Source organism: Athene noctua, chromosome 3 (assembly GCF_965140245.1).
Source record: "Athene noctua chromosome 3, bAthNoc1.hap1.1, whole genome shotgun sequence".
Classification (NCBI taxonomy): Eukaryota; Metazoa; Chordata; class Aves; order Strigiformes; family Strigidae; genus Athene; species Athene noctua.
Window position 1 is genome coordinate 85,149,896 of NC_134039.1, and position 14,449 is coordinate 85,164,344.

Genomic DNA, 14,449 nt, shown 5'->3' on the forward strand with positions numbered 1-14,449 from the left:
CTCATAAAGTTAATTGATAGCTGGTTGGTTTGTCACTTACATTTTTCAGCCAGACCCCCTCATGGAATAAGAAGGACTCTTTCTCTCATAGACATTAAATGATTGTGAGATTAGTGGCCTAGGAATTATGAAGTCCTCCTTTTGACTCCCTCTGGCTGTAAGCATTAATCAGATAATTGTCTGGGATGTGAGACACTTCTACCTGCTTCTTCTTCACATGCCTCGGTATTAAATCTTACCTCTGCATTGGGCTGACTTCACCCAGGCTGTGTTTTGCTGCCATAGATTTTCTGCCTCCTTTATTGCGTGTAAATACATGGAAGCAGAAGATGGAGTGGAGAGAAAAGGGATGGTTTTAGGAACACAAGACTAGGTGAGATGCCTCATTCCACTGCTATTATAAGAGCTATGTTATATAATATCTTAAATAAAGGCATCAAGCTCCATCTAAGTAGTTTGATTTCTTGTCCTCCTTTGATAACATACTCTAAACCTGCTGGTTTTGATGGTTTGACTCTTTTTTCCTAATTTTCAGCCTAAATTTATTCACAAGCTCTCTGATCTCTCTCATTATGTGGTTCATGGTCTCTGCGGTCCTGCCCTTCCTGTCAGCTAGTTGAAGAGGTTTTGCCACCTTCCCTAGTTTTTATGCAGTCCAGTGAAATTTTTCTGAGGGATAATTTCCTCCAGGAAATGAAATGTGGTGATTCTCCTCTCCTAAAATAGGCTTTGCTGCTCTTCAATCATCTGATCAGCCCTTCATTGTGCTTGTTCCAGGATAACTTAATTTCTAGAACATGGGTGTCCCAAATTGCACATTGCATTTCCCTCCCTACCAACACGAGACAAGATTGTGCTGACCTGCAAAGAAACTCAATTTCAGTTATAGAGAAAGAGGCAGTTATCAGGGTGTATATGGGAGTGAGAAACAGATGGAAGAGGTTGGATATTATTCCCAAGATCATGCATAAGACAGGATCCATCACTTCTCACACCACAATGAAGCATTGCTAGCACAACTTTAGCTCACAGAAGTTCCGTTTATGCATTTTTTAATCAGCCTTGAAGCAACTGGCAATCATGACATGTAACAGAGCTTAGAGTTAGCAACCCCTTGAGATGAGTGAAGACAGCTGTGCCTCAGAGATGTGTATTCATGCCCTCTGCAGATGCTGCTGTCTCTGTTTTCATCCGCTTCACAACTGCAGGGTTTCTCTGCAACCCCAGTACCTGCCTGAAATTTTTCTGGCTGGATGTGGGCATCTATAGGATGAGCATCTCTCTTCAGGCTACTTACCCTCAGCTGCCTTTACAGCTGGTGGAGTGAATGAGGAATGATTTATGACCCCAAAGTGCTTGCTTTGACTATAAAGAGTGCCAAGGATGAGGTGCAGTCACATGCCCTGGGTCTGGCTAAAGACACGTTGGAGGAGCCCTGTTGTTGTTTTCCTCTTTGCTTGAGAGCTAAGAGTGAACTGAAAGGTAACAACATCCACGGAAGAGGGTTGTCTTCCAGAGCCTCAGCAAACAGGATCTGCTGGAGCCCTTATGCTTCACATCTGCTTTTCCCCATGTCTGTGTTTTATCCGTAGATCCCAGAAATATTTCATACGCACATGACATTTTTTTCACATCTCTCAGGCTTGCATGCCCACTACAGCGTGAGGAGTAATTTTTCTCATCATTGCTGCTAAGATTTCAGCTCTGACAGTGGGATACACCTTGCTGGATATAATACGAGAAGCGGGAAGAATTTTGAGTGACTTTTTTTTTGTCTGCTGAGCAGGGTTTGCAGCTCTGTAATGCCACATAAATAAGTTCATCGCTGATTTGTAAACAGAGTGCATTTGAGGAGGAGGAGCTGGAGGATTTTCCATTGAAAGCTCTTGACAGCGATGTCTGAATGCAGCTGGCAGACAAAGGCAAAATGAGATCCAATGGTAGGAAGGAGAGGGTGGAAAGATTTAAAATGGAAATAAGAAACAAACTTGTAATGATTTTTTTTTTTTTTGGTGGGATAGATCATCAGCAAAACAAATCATTTGTAGAGGGGATAGGTAGCTTCTGCCCTTGAGATCTTTATAGGTAGAGTGATCTAAAAACTTTGCCCTGCCTCATGTACTAGCTGCTAGGGTAAGGGTGAGTGCTCAGATATCTCTGGAGGTCAGACAGGATCAGAATGGTCCTTCTGGTCTGAATTCCAAGGCATCTAGTCTTGCAGGGGAGAACTAGCATCCATGTATATTAAGAGGGAAAGAGAGATAGAGAAGCAGTAAAGAGCATACAGACAACTTACTCATCCTGCAGCGCTGGTCACTGCTCCTGTCTAGGGAATGGCTTCTCCCATTGCTTGCTTGGTGGATGGTGGCCGCAGCATCCCGGTGGGTGCAGGCTCAGTCCTGTTACAGACATTCAACTATGCCCCAGTGTCAGTAGGGGCAAGGCAGGGAAAGCTCCCTGCTCACCGGTCAGTGCAGGGCTGGTGGTAAGCTCACAGTTCTGCTGCCAAATAAAATTATGGTTGGAGGTAGAACACGGGGCCTTCGCTCTCGTCCTTGTGTATCTGTTACATCATGTGAAACAAGCTTCACTGACCTGTTTTATACACCAGCTGCAGGTCCTGCTGCTCTGATATAACCTTCTTCCTGATCCTCCGCTGGGAAGCTTCAGGTTGGGATGCTCAGAAGGAAGATGTTTTACCCAACTCTCTCGTCCACCCACATGAACTCTGAGACAAAGAGTTGATGGCTGAGTCAAACACATCATAGCTCATAAAGAAACTTTCCAGAAAAAGTGTGAACTTTCCAGAGAGGGGGAAAAAAAAAAAAAAAGAAAAAAAGAAAAGAAAATCCAGCTGACATAGCCCTGGGAATTTGTGACTGTTATCATTACTTGCCTGGTAAGGAGTCAGGACCATGCGGGGATCTGTCACTGCCAGAAGGCTCTTGAACATCTGTTGCAACTACAGCAGCATCAGAATGAAGAGGAAAAGATTAATCATGCTCTGGACGTTACTGGCTAATGCATCTTCCCTGCTAGCCTGCCGCCAGTGACAGAGGTGTCCTGAACTATGTTTTGCAGTAGGCTCAGCAGGGACACCCACACAGCTGGGAGGCTCTGGCCTTAAATGGCTTCATTTAAAAGTTGCTCTCTGGCTAGATTGCTTTTAAATGTTGCTAAGTTCTCCTTTGTTTTTTTTTTTCCTCTCAGTTCCAACCTCAGGATGGAGGGCAGAGCCTGGAAGCAGATGCAAACAGAATTTGAAGCTGGCTTCATCTGAACAAAGCAATCAGCGTGGCCTGTGGAGCTGCTGTGACTTTTGGGAGCGGAAAAGGGGGGATGCAGGTGTGGATCTGACACATATAAAAAGCCTGTTTAGAAAAAGGTGAAAACAGAAAGCAGATACAGCAACGACAAACTCTCCCACAGTTGGATCAGCCAATGAATGTTTGCTCAGGGGAAAACATTTCTAAGGTGCCTTTGCCATGCCTTCCAGGGCTAGCTGTCAGGTGGTGGGAGAGGCTGCCTCTGCATTCAGTGATGCAAAGCGCTTCTGCTGGCAGCAAATTCGGCTGCTACATGTCTGCCTCCTCTATGGGCCTCAGCTGTTGCCCCTGCATCAGTAAAGGAAAATGGAGGGGGGTGAACTAGCTCCAACTGGCAGGTTGCAGGTAGGTAAACGCCATCACTACACTCTGAGAGCTTTTTTGAGCTGTCTTCATAGAAAGGTTTACTGCCTATGGTTAAATTTTCTTTATGGTTCACAGGTCTCTCTTGATCCCCCCCCCCCCCCTTTTTTTTTTTTTTTTTTTCTTAAGATGGTGCATTACAGGCTTTTAATGTCACCTGAAGGTACTGGGGAGTCCTCGGTGGGTTGTGGTAAGTGGAATGGGGGGTTGTTTTATGGACCTTTCTACTGAATGGCTGCCAGACACTAGGAGTGATGTCTCCACAATGCAGAAGACCTTCTACAGACACAGTCCCATTCAGATAATTTTTATACTTGATCGGAGCAATTGGGTTTCAGTAGACAGGTTCTACCTGGCAGGCCAAGGTAATCTCCGTGGTTTCACCTCACACACATCAGAAACACTCAGTTCTCGACGTCCCTTAAAGGTTTTTCCTTTCTGAGCTCACTGAAGAGGATGCAACTGCAAGGGATCCATCCCAGCCCCATGTTAAAAATAATCTGTCCGTGCAAGTGAGGAGCAACAAATACATCTGTGAACACGTCAGGCTGAAGTGCCAGTAATGATGATTAGATAAACTCCCAGATGCTGAGATGATGGAGGGCAGTCACCGCGCAGGAATGGACTGTGAAGACAGTACATTTTGGTACCATGGTGTTTCACAGTTCCCTCACATTTTTGCTACCTCACAGCTTCATGGTGAAAATGGGTTTTTATTCAGTTTTGACAAGATCGTTTCTCCCTCTGCAAGACAGGCTATTTAAGAAATAAACATTGCATAACAGTATTTATTTGAAGGCTGAGGAAGAAGCAAATATAATAAAGAAAAGAAACTCTTTTTGTTTAGCTCTCTGTGGAGACAAAGCTGCAGACAGCAAAGACCAGATTGAGCCTGCCAGTGCCTGCTTAGTCCCGTTGGTGTTACCTGGTGCCTTCACAGGTGAATAGGCATCCAGAACCAGTGGGCAATATTATGGGGCATTCAATGGAAGCCAGATCAGTGAAGTCTGACCTCAGGGAGAAAAGACATTTTCAGATCTAGACTAAGACCTAGGTGGTTTTATTCCAGGCCTATGTGACATGTTTACTCCATCTCCTTTGATGAACCAAGGCAAACAGCCTGTCCAGGTGCTTGGCCATCCTACTGCTGGGGAGGACATGGTCATTCACTGAAAAGCCTTGGGCTCTGGATGGGAGCATCACCCCAAACCACAGCTCTGATGGGGCACACAGGAGGGATTTCAAAGTCTTTGAATCTTCGTTGTGAAATGACTGAAGAGCTGTTGGCAGTTCTGTGACCAAGCTCCACCATTAAAAATCTCCCCGCTCCCTTGAACAACCTCTCTCCTTCCTTCACAGAGGCAGAGCGAACCGCAATTAGCATCTGTGCCTGCTCTCCAAAGCAGCTCAGAGCAAAAGCGAGTGGCGTCTCAGGCCATTAGCCCTGGCACTGTGCCACGAAGCCCTTCCACAGTGTGTCTGCCACCGTGATGGATGGTGGCAGATTTCAGAGCTCGGCTTGTTCCCAGCCAGTGACTTACAGTAACTTTCTCTGGGAGTTGAGGGTGGAGGAGGAATAAATAGTGCATGAAGCATCTGTGGCGGAAGAAGACAACTCCAGGAGGAAACTCCACCACTACATAGATGTGTAACATCCCTCCCTGACCTCCCATGGACACCCGCTACAACATGTTGTGGAGCTGGGGGAACGACAACTAGAGACGGTAGCCAGGGGGAGGACCATTCGCTGGAGGCTAGGGATGCAGGCAGCTGCTAGAGTTGCAGGGCATGTGGGTGGCATGGGGGAAAGCTGCTGGAGGTGCTGGGATGAAACGGAGCTGGGGAAGTGCTGCAGCCAGGTGGATGTCAGAGAGAGGGCAAGGCAAGGAGAAAAGTGATACTGAGGTATCAGGATATCAGGAAATGAAGGGTCTGACTGTGTCTCAGCCTCAGAGGAGGGAAAGGCAGGCAGGTGAATATCACAGACTGATAAAAGCCAATTGCTGCAAGTTTCCAATGTTTTACTAAGCCAGAATCCCAAATAAATTCAGCTGCATTTGCAGTGCTGAAGGTATTTGCCCGAGGGAGTGGTGGCCATGTTGCAAAAAGGTCATGTCCACGTTGTTTGGGGAAGCGCTTGCTGGGCCACCACCTAGCATAGACCTTGGCTATGGCAGTCCGTGACTTAAACCAGAATTATTATTTTTACTGTGCTTTTTTTCCAGTTCAAAGTGATGACGTACTGCGTGCAAGTGTGTGTGAGCCTTTTGTGGGATCAAGAGCTGTGGGGTTAGTTTAGGGTTGTGTGGTGGAGGGAGCCAAACCTGGGGAAATTCTGGGTATAAGAGCTCCCCTGAGCGAACAGCCCTTGGATTCTTCATTTATGAAGAAACTGGGACTAACAGTTTGGGGAACCAGGACCTAGAAATTATCTGAACAAACACAGAAACACAAAAGCCTGAAATTTCCTGATGCCAAGTGAAATGCTGGGGTTTCAACCCCAAGCCCCAAATTAAGGCTGACATCTGGGTGATTCCCACAGCCCTTCCCAAAGGGGGGGTGAGTTTCCCTTTAGGCTTCCCCCCAGGGTGGGGCCTTGCAGACAGAGCCATCAGGTAAAGAGCCCCAGGGGTCCCGCAGTGAGTAACCCAAGGTCAGGTGTCCACTGAGGGATAACAGCTGGGACCCCTGGCAGGAGGGGCAGTGTCTGTGTGTGAGGGGGATGCCCTGTGCAGAGTTCCCTGTTGGGGAAGGACCTCCCGCCCCCCTGGGACTGGGCTCCAGGCAGGTCTGGCTTTTGTAAACGCGGGCTGTGCAGAGATTCAGTGTGTGGCTTCCTTGGTCTTATGTATTTGGTTTGTTGACTCGGTTGTCTCCCGTCCCTTCTATGGGAGACTGCATGTCACCATTGATGCCACCCATTGCTGGTCGTGTGGTGTCGTTGTTGGGGTCAGTGGGATTGATGTTGATTATGTATAACCCAATTGACTTGTTTGTACCCCCAGCGCTCACCCATGTACTGACCCTTTTGTATCAAATACAATCTGGTTATTGGTTCATCTTTATGCTGGCTGTGTCCTTTCTGCTGGGCCTGATAACTGGCAAAACACCAAGCTAACTTGCTTAAAGCTGGCCAGGAAAATCCTGTGCTTTGTCAACTGTTTATTAAATAGACAATGACAAACTCCTCATGGTGAGATGTTTTTGCACCTTTTGTGAAGCATTTTTCCTTCTCTTTCCTATAAGGCACACTAGAAGCAAGAGCAGTGCAACAGCAGTCTTGTTACACCTCCGTTGTGATCCTGATTGTTAATAATGATGATAACAGCACTTCGAGGTCCTAACCAGAGCCAGTGCTAGATGCTGTACACAGGATAGCTCCTGACTGAAACATCGTGAAAGAAGTGGATACACCTTTTACACCTCCCTGTTCTTTTGTGAAACCACAGGAAAGTGTAATTAATCTGACATCAGCAAGAAAGCTGCTGCTTCTTACTTTCCTAAATTTTCATTTTCTAAACTATATGTGAGATTTGCCCTTAATTTTCTCTATGCCATACATCTCTCTAGAGACCAAAAAGCTGTTACTCCCTTGAAATACTACTAATGCTACTCTGACACCAGAAATTTTGTTTTTGTCAACTTTTATAAATTATTACCCAATATTTCAGCACCCGCTTGATTTGTGTAATTCTAACAGTTTTATTCTAGTTTACGCCCTGTGAGTTATAAAACCAATGCCTGTGACGTGCTGTAAATTTGAAAGCACATGAAACATTTGTGCCCAATTTAAGAGCACGGTAAAAGATCAAAATGGTTTGCTGCAGTGGAGATTCATGAAAGCAGCACAAAATGCACTCGGTGAAGGAAACTATAGATGGAGAAATTACATATGCATTATAATTCTGCATGTATATGGGGAGACATGTTTCAGGGGTAAAGAAGGTGCTTTGCAAAATTGTCAGAGTAGCTGAATTTGTCAAATTGTGAAATCTGGCTGTTGGAGACCTCTTGGCTACAGAAAATACTGCGTAATTCAGCATCTCCAAGCATCAGATGTTGCAGGGAACGAGTTTCGTAGACTGCTTGTGCTATACAATGAACAAGTTAATGGCCATGAATCCAGTAGAGCGCTGTGCAGCTCCCTTGCTGAGAGATGACTAGGAAACCTAATGAAGCTGTGTGAAAGATGCTCCCAGGTGACCAGCAAAAGGAAAACACTCTGGATCCGCTGCTAGAAGTGCACTGAACATGAAGCACCTTACAGTGAGTTTGATTTTGATACCGATATCCAAAAGACCCCGCTCGTAGCACCCAAGAAACTCTCGTGTCATCCCATCACCTGTGATTCCACCTTCCTCCCAGCCAGCCTTGTCTCGCTTTGCTAGATTGGAGGACTCCAAAGCCCACGAGCTCTGCTTCTGTAAGCTGATGTTCCCAAGAGCTAATGAACATGTTTCAAGAAATCAGTCATTATGAGCCTGTTTGCTTCCACTTGTGCTACAGCTGAGTCTGGGCTCCTTTGGGGAAACTGTCTTGCTTGATTGCCACAGAGTGCAGGGGAGTTGTGTGACCTTGCTAATATTGTGGATCTACCTAAAAAGTGCATAATCATTCTTCAGGCAAACTTCCTGGGCAATTTTTTAGCAAATGCTAAAACATCTCTGTTGGTTCAGATTCCTTCTCATTTTCCTATCTGGGAAATAAAGAGATTTTTCTCTTTGTGAGGTGGAAAGCAGTCTTTAATTCTCGAGGCTGAACTGAGAAGCCAAACATACCCTCTTCAATATTACTGCTATCATCTTCCTTGTCCCCACGAGGTTTCTCTCAGCCGTCACCCATCCCTGGTAACTTTTCCGGACTGTGTGCACTGAGCTAGGACAGATCCCTTAGTACAAGTGCACGCAGTTTCCAATATACAAAACACTGCAGTGTGAAAATTAGAGCCTTGTTGCAGTGCACATTCCCTGGGCAGAGAGCAAAGCTGTATGGAAAGCTCAAGGGAGAACCTGGCAAAGCCTGAAGAACTTTTTACCACAAAACTTTATGTCCTGTAGCCTTCTGGATCCCAGATATTTTGGGTTTTGTTCTGTTTCCAAAAGGTGCTGTTTGTTTCCCATCTGTTTCTCAGTCTGTATAGTGCTGAGTATTGTGAACTGTATTTGCCTTCTCTTTTTTTTTTTTTTTTCTTCATTGTAAAGACATCCATGCCAGAGGATAATTCTTAGATTCCACTTGCTAGATCATTTCTAACACCCTGAATTATCTGCCTGGCCTCCAGGTGTGCTTGCAGACGGTCACAGGTTTCTGCTTCATCTGTATCCCTGAAATGCTGGGGTTTCAACCCCAAGCCCCAAATTAAGGCTGACATCTGGGTGATTCCCACAGCCCTTCCCAAAGGGGGGGTGAGTTTCCCTTTAGGCTTCCCCCCAGGGTGGGGCCTTGCAGACAGAGCCATCAGGTAAAGAGCCCCAGGGGTCCCGCAGTGAGTAACCCAAGGTCAGGTGTCCACTGAGGGATAACAGCTGGGACCCCTGGCAGGAGGGGCAGTGTCTGTGTGTGAGGGGGATGCCCTGTGCAGAGTTCCCTGTTGGGGAAGGACCTCCCGCCTCCCTGGGACTGGGCTCCAGGCAGGTCTGGCCTTTGTAAACGCGGGCTGTGCAGAGATTCAGTGTGTGGCTGCCTTGGTCTGATGTGTTTGGTTTGTTGACTCGGTTGTCTCCCATCCCTTCTATGGGAGACTGCATGTCACCATTGATCCCACCCATTGCTGGTCGTGTGGTGTCGTTGTTGGGGTCAGTGGGATTGATGTTGATTATGTATAACCCGATTGACTTGTTTGTACCCCCAGTGCTCACCCATGGACTGACCCTTTTGTATCAAATACAGTCTGGTTATTGGTTCATCTTTATGCTGGCTGTGTCCTTTCTGCTGGGCCTGATAATTGGCAAAACAATCCCATGTCATCTTTACCAGCCCTATGTGGTAGGTGCCCTATGTTGGCATTTTTGCCACTGCTGAATGCAGCTGATGGATCAGCCTTGCTGATGAATTGAACATCATCACTCCTTGTGTTTGGAAGGAGGTGATCAGGGTGTCAAAGCATTCTGAGATCTCCTTGTTCATTTGCAAGGGATTTGGCTATAGAGACCCTTCTCCAATACTGTGGTGCAAGAGATAGTTTCAGGATGGCCACAGCGTACCAAGTCCTTGTTCAGCATGTGACATGCAGTAACAGACTCTACTTTCAGGATCCATTGTAAGGACAAGGGCACACTGCATTTCACTTTATAATGGGGTAAGGAGGCCAGGGAGCTGAGGAGATGCAGCCTCAGCTGGGAGAAGAGCAAACAAACAGGACAAGAAGTGTGAAGGAGAGAAATCCACCAAAGAATGCAGGAGAGGATAGGCTGGGTACCAGTGCACATCATATCCCTTCTCTTCAGGCTTCAGATGGACTCTGGGAAGGTGAAGATGGCCTTCAGGAGGTGTTATTGGGTGGAAAAAGGACAAGTTTCCACCATTCTAGGATAAATCACTTGTATTTATGTACTACTGGCAGCTGGGGGAATGTGGGCATGCAGAGAGACCTCACAGACAGGGCAGTGATCTGAGGGCATTTTGGAGGATCATTGAAATTGGCTGCAGATGGAGTGGAGCAACTGGTTGCGCAACAAGAAGAAAGACTTTCCCTTTACTCACTTGCTGACCAAGACCTGATACTGATGTGGCACAGATATATGTGGGAACAGGGAGAAGGCAGATCATCTGCCCTACCTGACTTCAAGGCACTGGGTACAACTAGGACCAAGGCAGCACCTGTTTCCCTGGACCGCTGGAGGGGTATTTTTAATTCTCTTTCAACACGTCATGTATAGGGGTCAGGGAGAGAGAAGGGATCGGTTTATAAGACAGGGAAGAGAAGAAGAGTGGCATTCCCCAGCTCGCTGTGGACTTGAAAGCTTTAGCACAAGGAACAGTAAGCCCTGGAGCACTACACTAACATAAACTATTCCCACTTCTCCATTCTTCTCTCTTTTCCTAATTTTCTTCTCTTTGATCTTGATTTGCTGCTTCTGAGACATGCATAATTTCACCCTTGGGCAAGTGGAACAGATGCAAACCTTTTCTTTCCTTCCTTAAAACACAACCTGCAGGCAGTTTTCTGGTTTAGGTGCCTGTGAACTAGATCCGTCTTCTGTCATCAGGTCACCTCCGATCTGGGTTTTTCTAGGGTGGACCAGGGAAATTGCCTCTGATGGAGTTGGCCTCAGAGGACTGGCCATGACAAGTACAGTGGGTCCACCCTATAACTGGTGTGCCCCTAAGTGCCTGCTGCAAGGCTGGCATCTTCTTTTTCTAGAGGCCATTGTACAGTCTCTTTATGGTGTGCATGGTTGGCAATTTTGGACTCCGTGATCAAGTCACTATGGACATGGTGTCTGAGGTTTAAGGTCCTTTCTCAGCTCCTTTCTCACACACCCAAAAAATATCTGCTGATGCCTTAGAGCAAAGTAATCCATCAAGGTTACTTGGGCTTGAAATGAATTGAGTTTGAAAGGTGTTTCCATGCGTTGCTGAGCTCACGGCAGCGAGGGAAGGAGCAGAGCTGAGGTATTTCAGTTCTGCAGAGCTCATACTGCAGATGACCCACAATGATTTCCATAGGACATGTCTGGAGTGTTCCCTAGGAAGCACTAGTACAGATTGATAAAAGCAGACAACAGGAATTCTTTCCTGGGATCTTGTTGTGACTGGAAAAGGAAATATTGTTCCACTAACACTTATTAGCCTCCCAGTTTTAGAAAGAATTTTGGGATTTTTCACCTCCTCTCCTGTCACTGAGAAAGGGCAGAACTGGACTTTTTTCTCAGCAAGAGAGAGTTGCTAGCAGGAGCAGGGAACAATGATGGTTGAGCTGAGCTCTCTTTGCAGTGCCTGAAGTGTTAACACTGGGCTTAAACTATCCCATGGATCCCAATAACCTGCCCAGCAGGCCTACGGCTAACCAAAATCTTCCTTGTCTTCAATCTTTTCCTGCTGACAGCATCTCTCCAGATCAGGACATGCTCTCTGCGTGCTAGAAGACAGTGGTTTCCTTTCCTTTGATGCCACTATTTATAGTTACACTTTGTCCTCACTCTTCTGAGATGAAGATGCAGACGGATGCCCACCCCATCACCAGGAAATACCTGCTGTTCTTAAAGAACCCAGAATCTAACCCTGAGAAAAGTTCATCCTTCAAAAACCGCTGCCAGCCCCATGCAAGCTTGAATTCTGTGACTAGGCAGATTATTCTGGAAGTTTAATTCATCCCACAGACTGAGCATTTGTCATTCTTTCTGTAAATTATGTCGTATTCCTAACCAACCATTTGTTAGTCACACGCTTTCCTGCGCTTCTGTGAACAAGATTTTTTAGTCTCTGAATTGCTGGGAAAAGTGATGACTGTTTGTTCTGCATGTTTTAATTACGGTTGTTGTTTCTGCCTCCTAACTGGACGGACTTCTTTTCTTTTTTCTCTTTGCTGGTTATGAATACTGAAAGATGCTGACCAGGTGGCCGGAGTTGTGCTTTCTTTTCTGTTGGAGATATCTATCCTGACGATATTTAGCAAAAGAGATATTGGCAATAGTACAAACATTCAAGTTCATGCAGACCCACTCTCAAGTAAGTTGACTAATTAAAAAAAAAAAAAAAAAAGGGAGTTGAATACCAGAACAATGTTTTCAGTGTGAGAATGCCAATTTAGTTGCAACAGTGATAGAGGGAATACAGTTTTAAAGCCCAAATCTGTCATAAACTGGCTCTATAAGATAACTTGCTATCAGTCCAGGCCTTAAAATTAGATATTTTTTTTTTCTTCATCACTTTTATCTTGATCTAGATTGCAAATACTGAAAGGAAAATCTTTGGAAGAAAATCGACTATGCGTAGTGTCCTGCAGAGCTGGAGACCAGAGGTCAAGTTCTGATGAGTTCTAAGAGTATGTCACGACACATGCCCACTTCACCCGAGTCAAGATCTGCAGCGTTTTCATTGGTGGTATCAGCCCTTTCTCCTAGAATATTTTCTTCCTGCTTCCAGACCATTTTGATCGTGCGATGGCATCTTTTACTTTGCATGGCCCAAGCTAATCTGACCTCATCACCAAGGGGCTCCGTTGAGCCTCTGGAATAGATTAGCAGGGGCTTTCTCAGCATGTCCCTAACCCCAACGCTGCTGAGGCCGCTATGCAATTAGCCAGCAATCGTACTGCAGCAAGCAGATTGCACTGAAGATAACCAGATGTGAGCAGATAAAGGAGTCGGTGGAATTTGGGCCATGTGTGTCTTATCTCTGAAAGCCTCCAATAGCTTCTCCATCCCCGAGTTCAAACAGCAGTCACAGGCCTGCAGTGCTGCATGCCAGGCTGTTTATTAGGCACCATTTCTGGTGATCTAAGCCAGCTAAACTTCTCAGGTGAATGAGAAAGGTCAGCAGTTTGAAAGTGAAGGTAGAGTTGTCTACTGTCAGATTCTTCTGATCACTGGACATCTGCTCCTGCTCATTACTCTGAAGGTATCAAAGCACTCATGACACAGGACTACCAGGGCCTGAGATGAGGCTCACAGCAGCCATCTGCAATGCCTTCATGCTCGTCTGACTCTAGTTGCATCAAGTATGGGTGCTGGGAGTAGATACGGCACTGTAAGGTAGTGCTGCTGAGGGGTGACACCAACACCTGGGCCAGGTGCTCCCTGCTCAGGTGGGTTGGGGCTAAACACATTGTCCCTTCGTCTGGGGGTGTGAGGGAGGAGAAACGTACCTCATAAGAACTGGCCCCATCTCACCAGTTCCCCCTATTTTATTTTTTATTATTCTTCCTGACACCCTTCCCTAGGAAATATCCATGCTCAAGACCACAAACACATCTTAAACTCCATACACCACAGACACAGCAATTCTGGGGACATGGTGGTCTCTTCCCCAGTTTCCCATTACACCTGATACCAACACTGGTACCAGCAATGCAGCACACTCTTGATCAACTAGCGAGACAAAGCCTGGCCTTTCGGTGAAAGGGAAATTCACTGAAGACTGAAAAGAAGAGCTCTCCAACACATCAGAAAGTTTAGTCATCAGGTGGAATCTGAAATCCCCTATAAATTTTGCAGACTGCTCCCCCATATCTAGATATATTCAGTCAGCGTGGACGTGTTGGTGCTTCTCACATCCTTCACAAGAGAACCATCAACAGGGTCAGATGCAAAAAGGGGGAAGGCTGTCTTACCTTGCAACTCTTGGTTTTTAAGAACCAGGAAAGACCAAATGAACACTCCTATACGCTCAAGGCATGGTTGCTCTAGAGCATATCCCAATGTTCTTTACTCCACGGGGGTTCCTGTAGCTTTCACAGGTCTCTTTCAAGCCTCCCAGGAGCGAAGGTTCAATAAGAAACTCTTTCAGTCATCTGATGAAAACACCCACCAGGCTTAAAGGTAGACTGCACCTAGAAGTTTATCTAGACATTTTCTCAGGCAGATCCAGCAGTTTAGGTGTCCTTAATATACTGCCTCTTTTCTTTTCATCATCCACTTCTGCAGTTGAACATGGCAATTTAATAAGCAACCTCCTTCCCGCCCCTTTCATTCCCTCTCTGAAAGGCAAACTGATTATTATTATTTTTTTTTAAAGAGTAATCTAAGCTTTACAGGATCTCTACTGTCAAGTTATGTCAGATATTCCATTGACAACTCCCAGCTAGATTTATCTCCAAG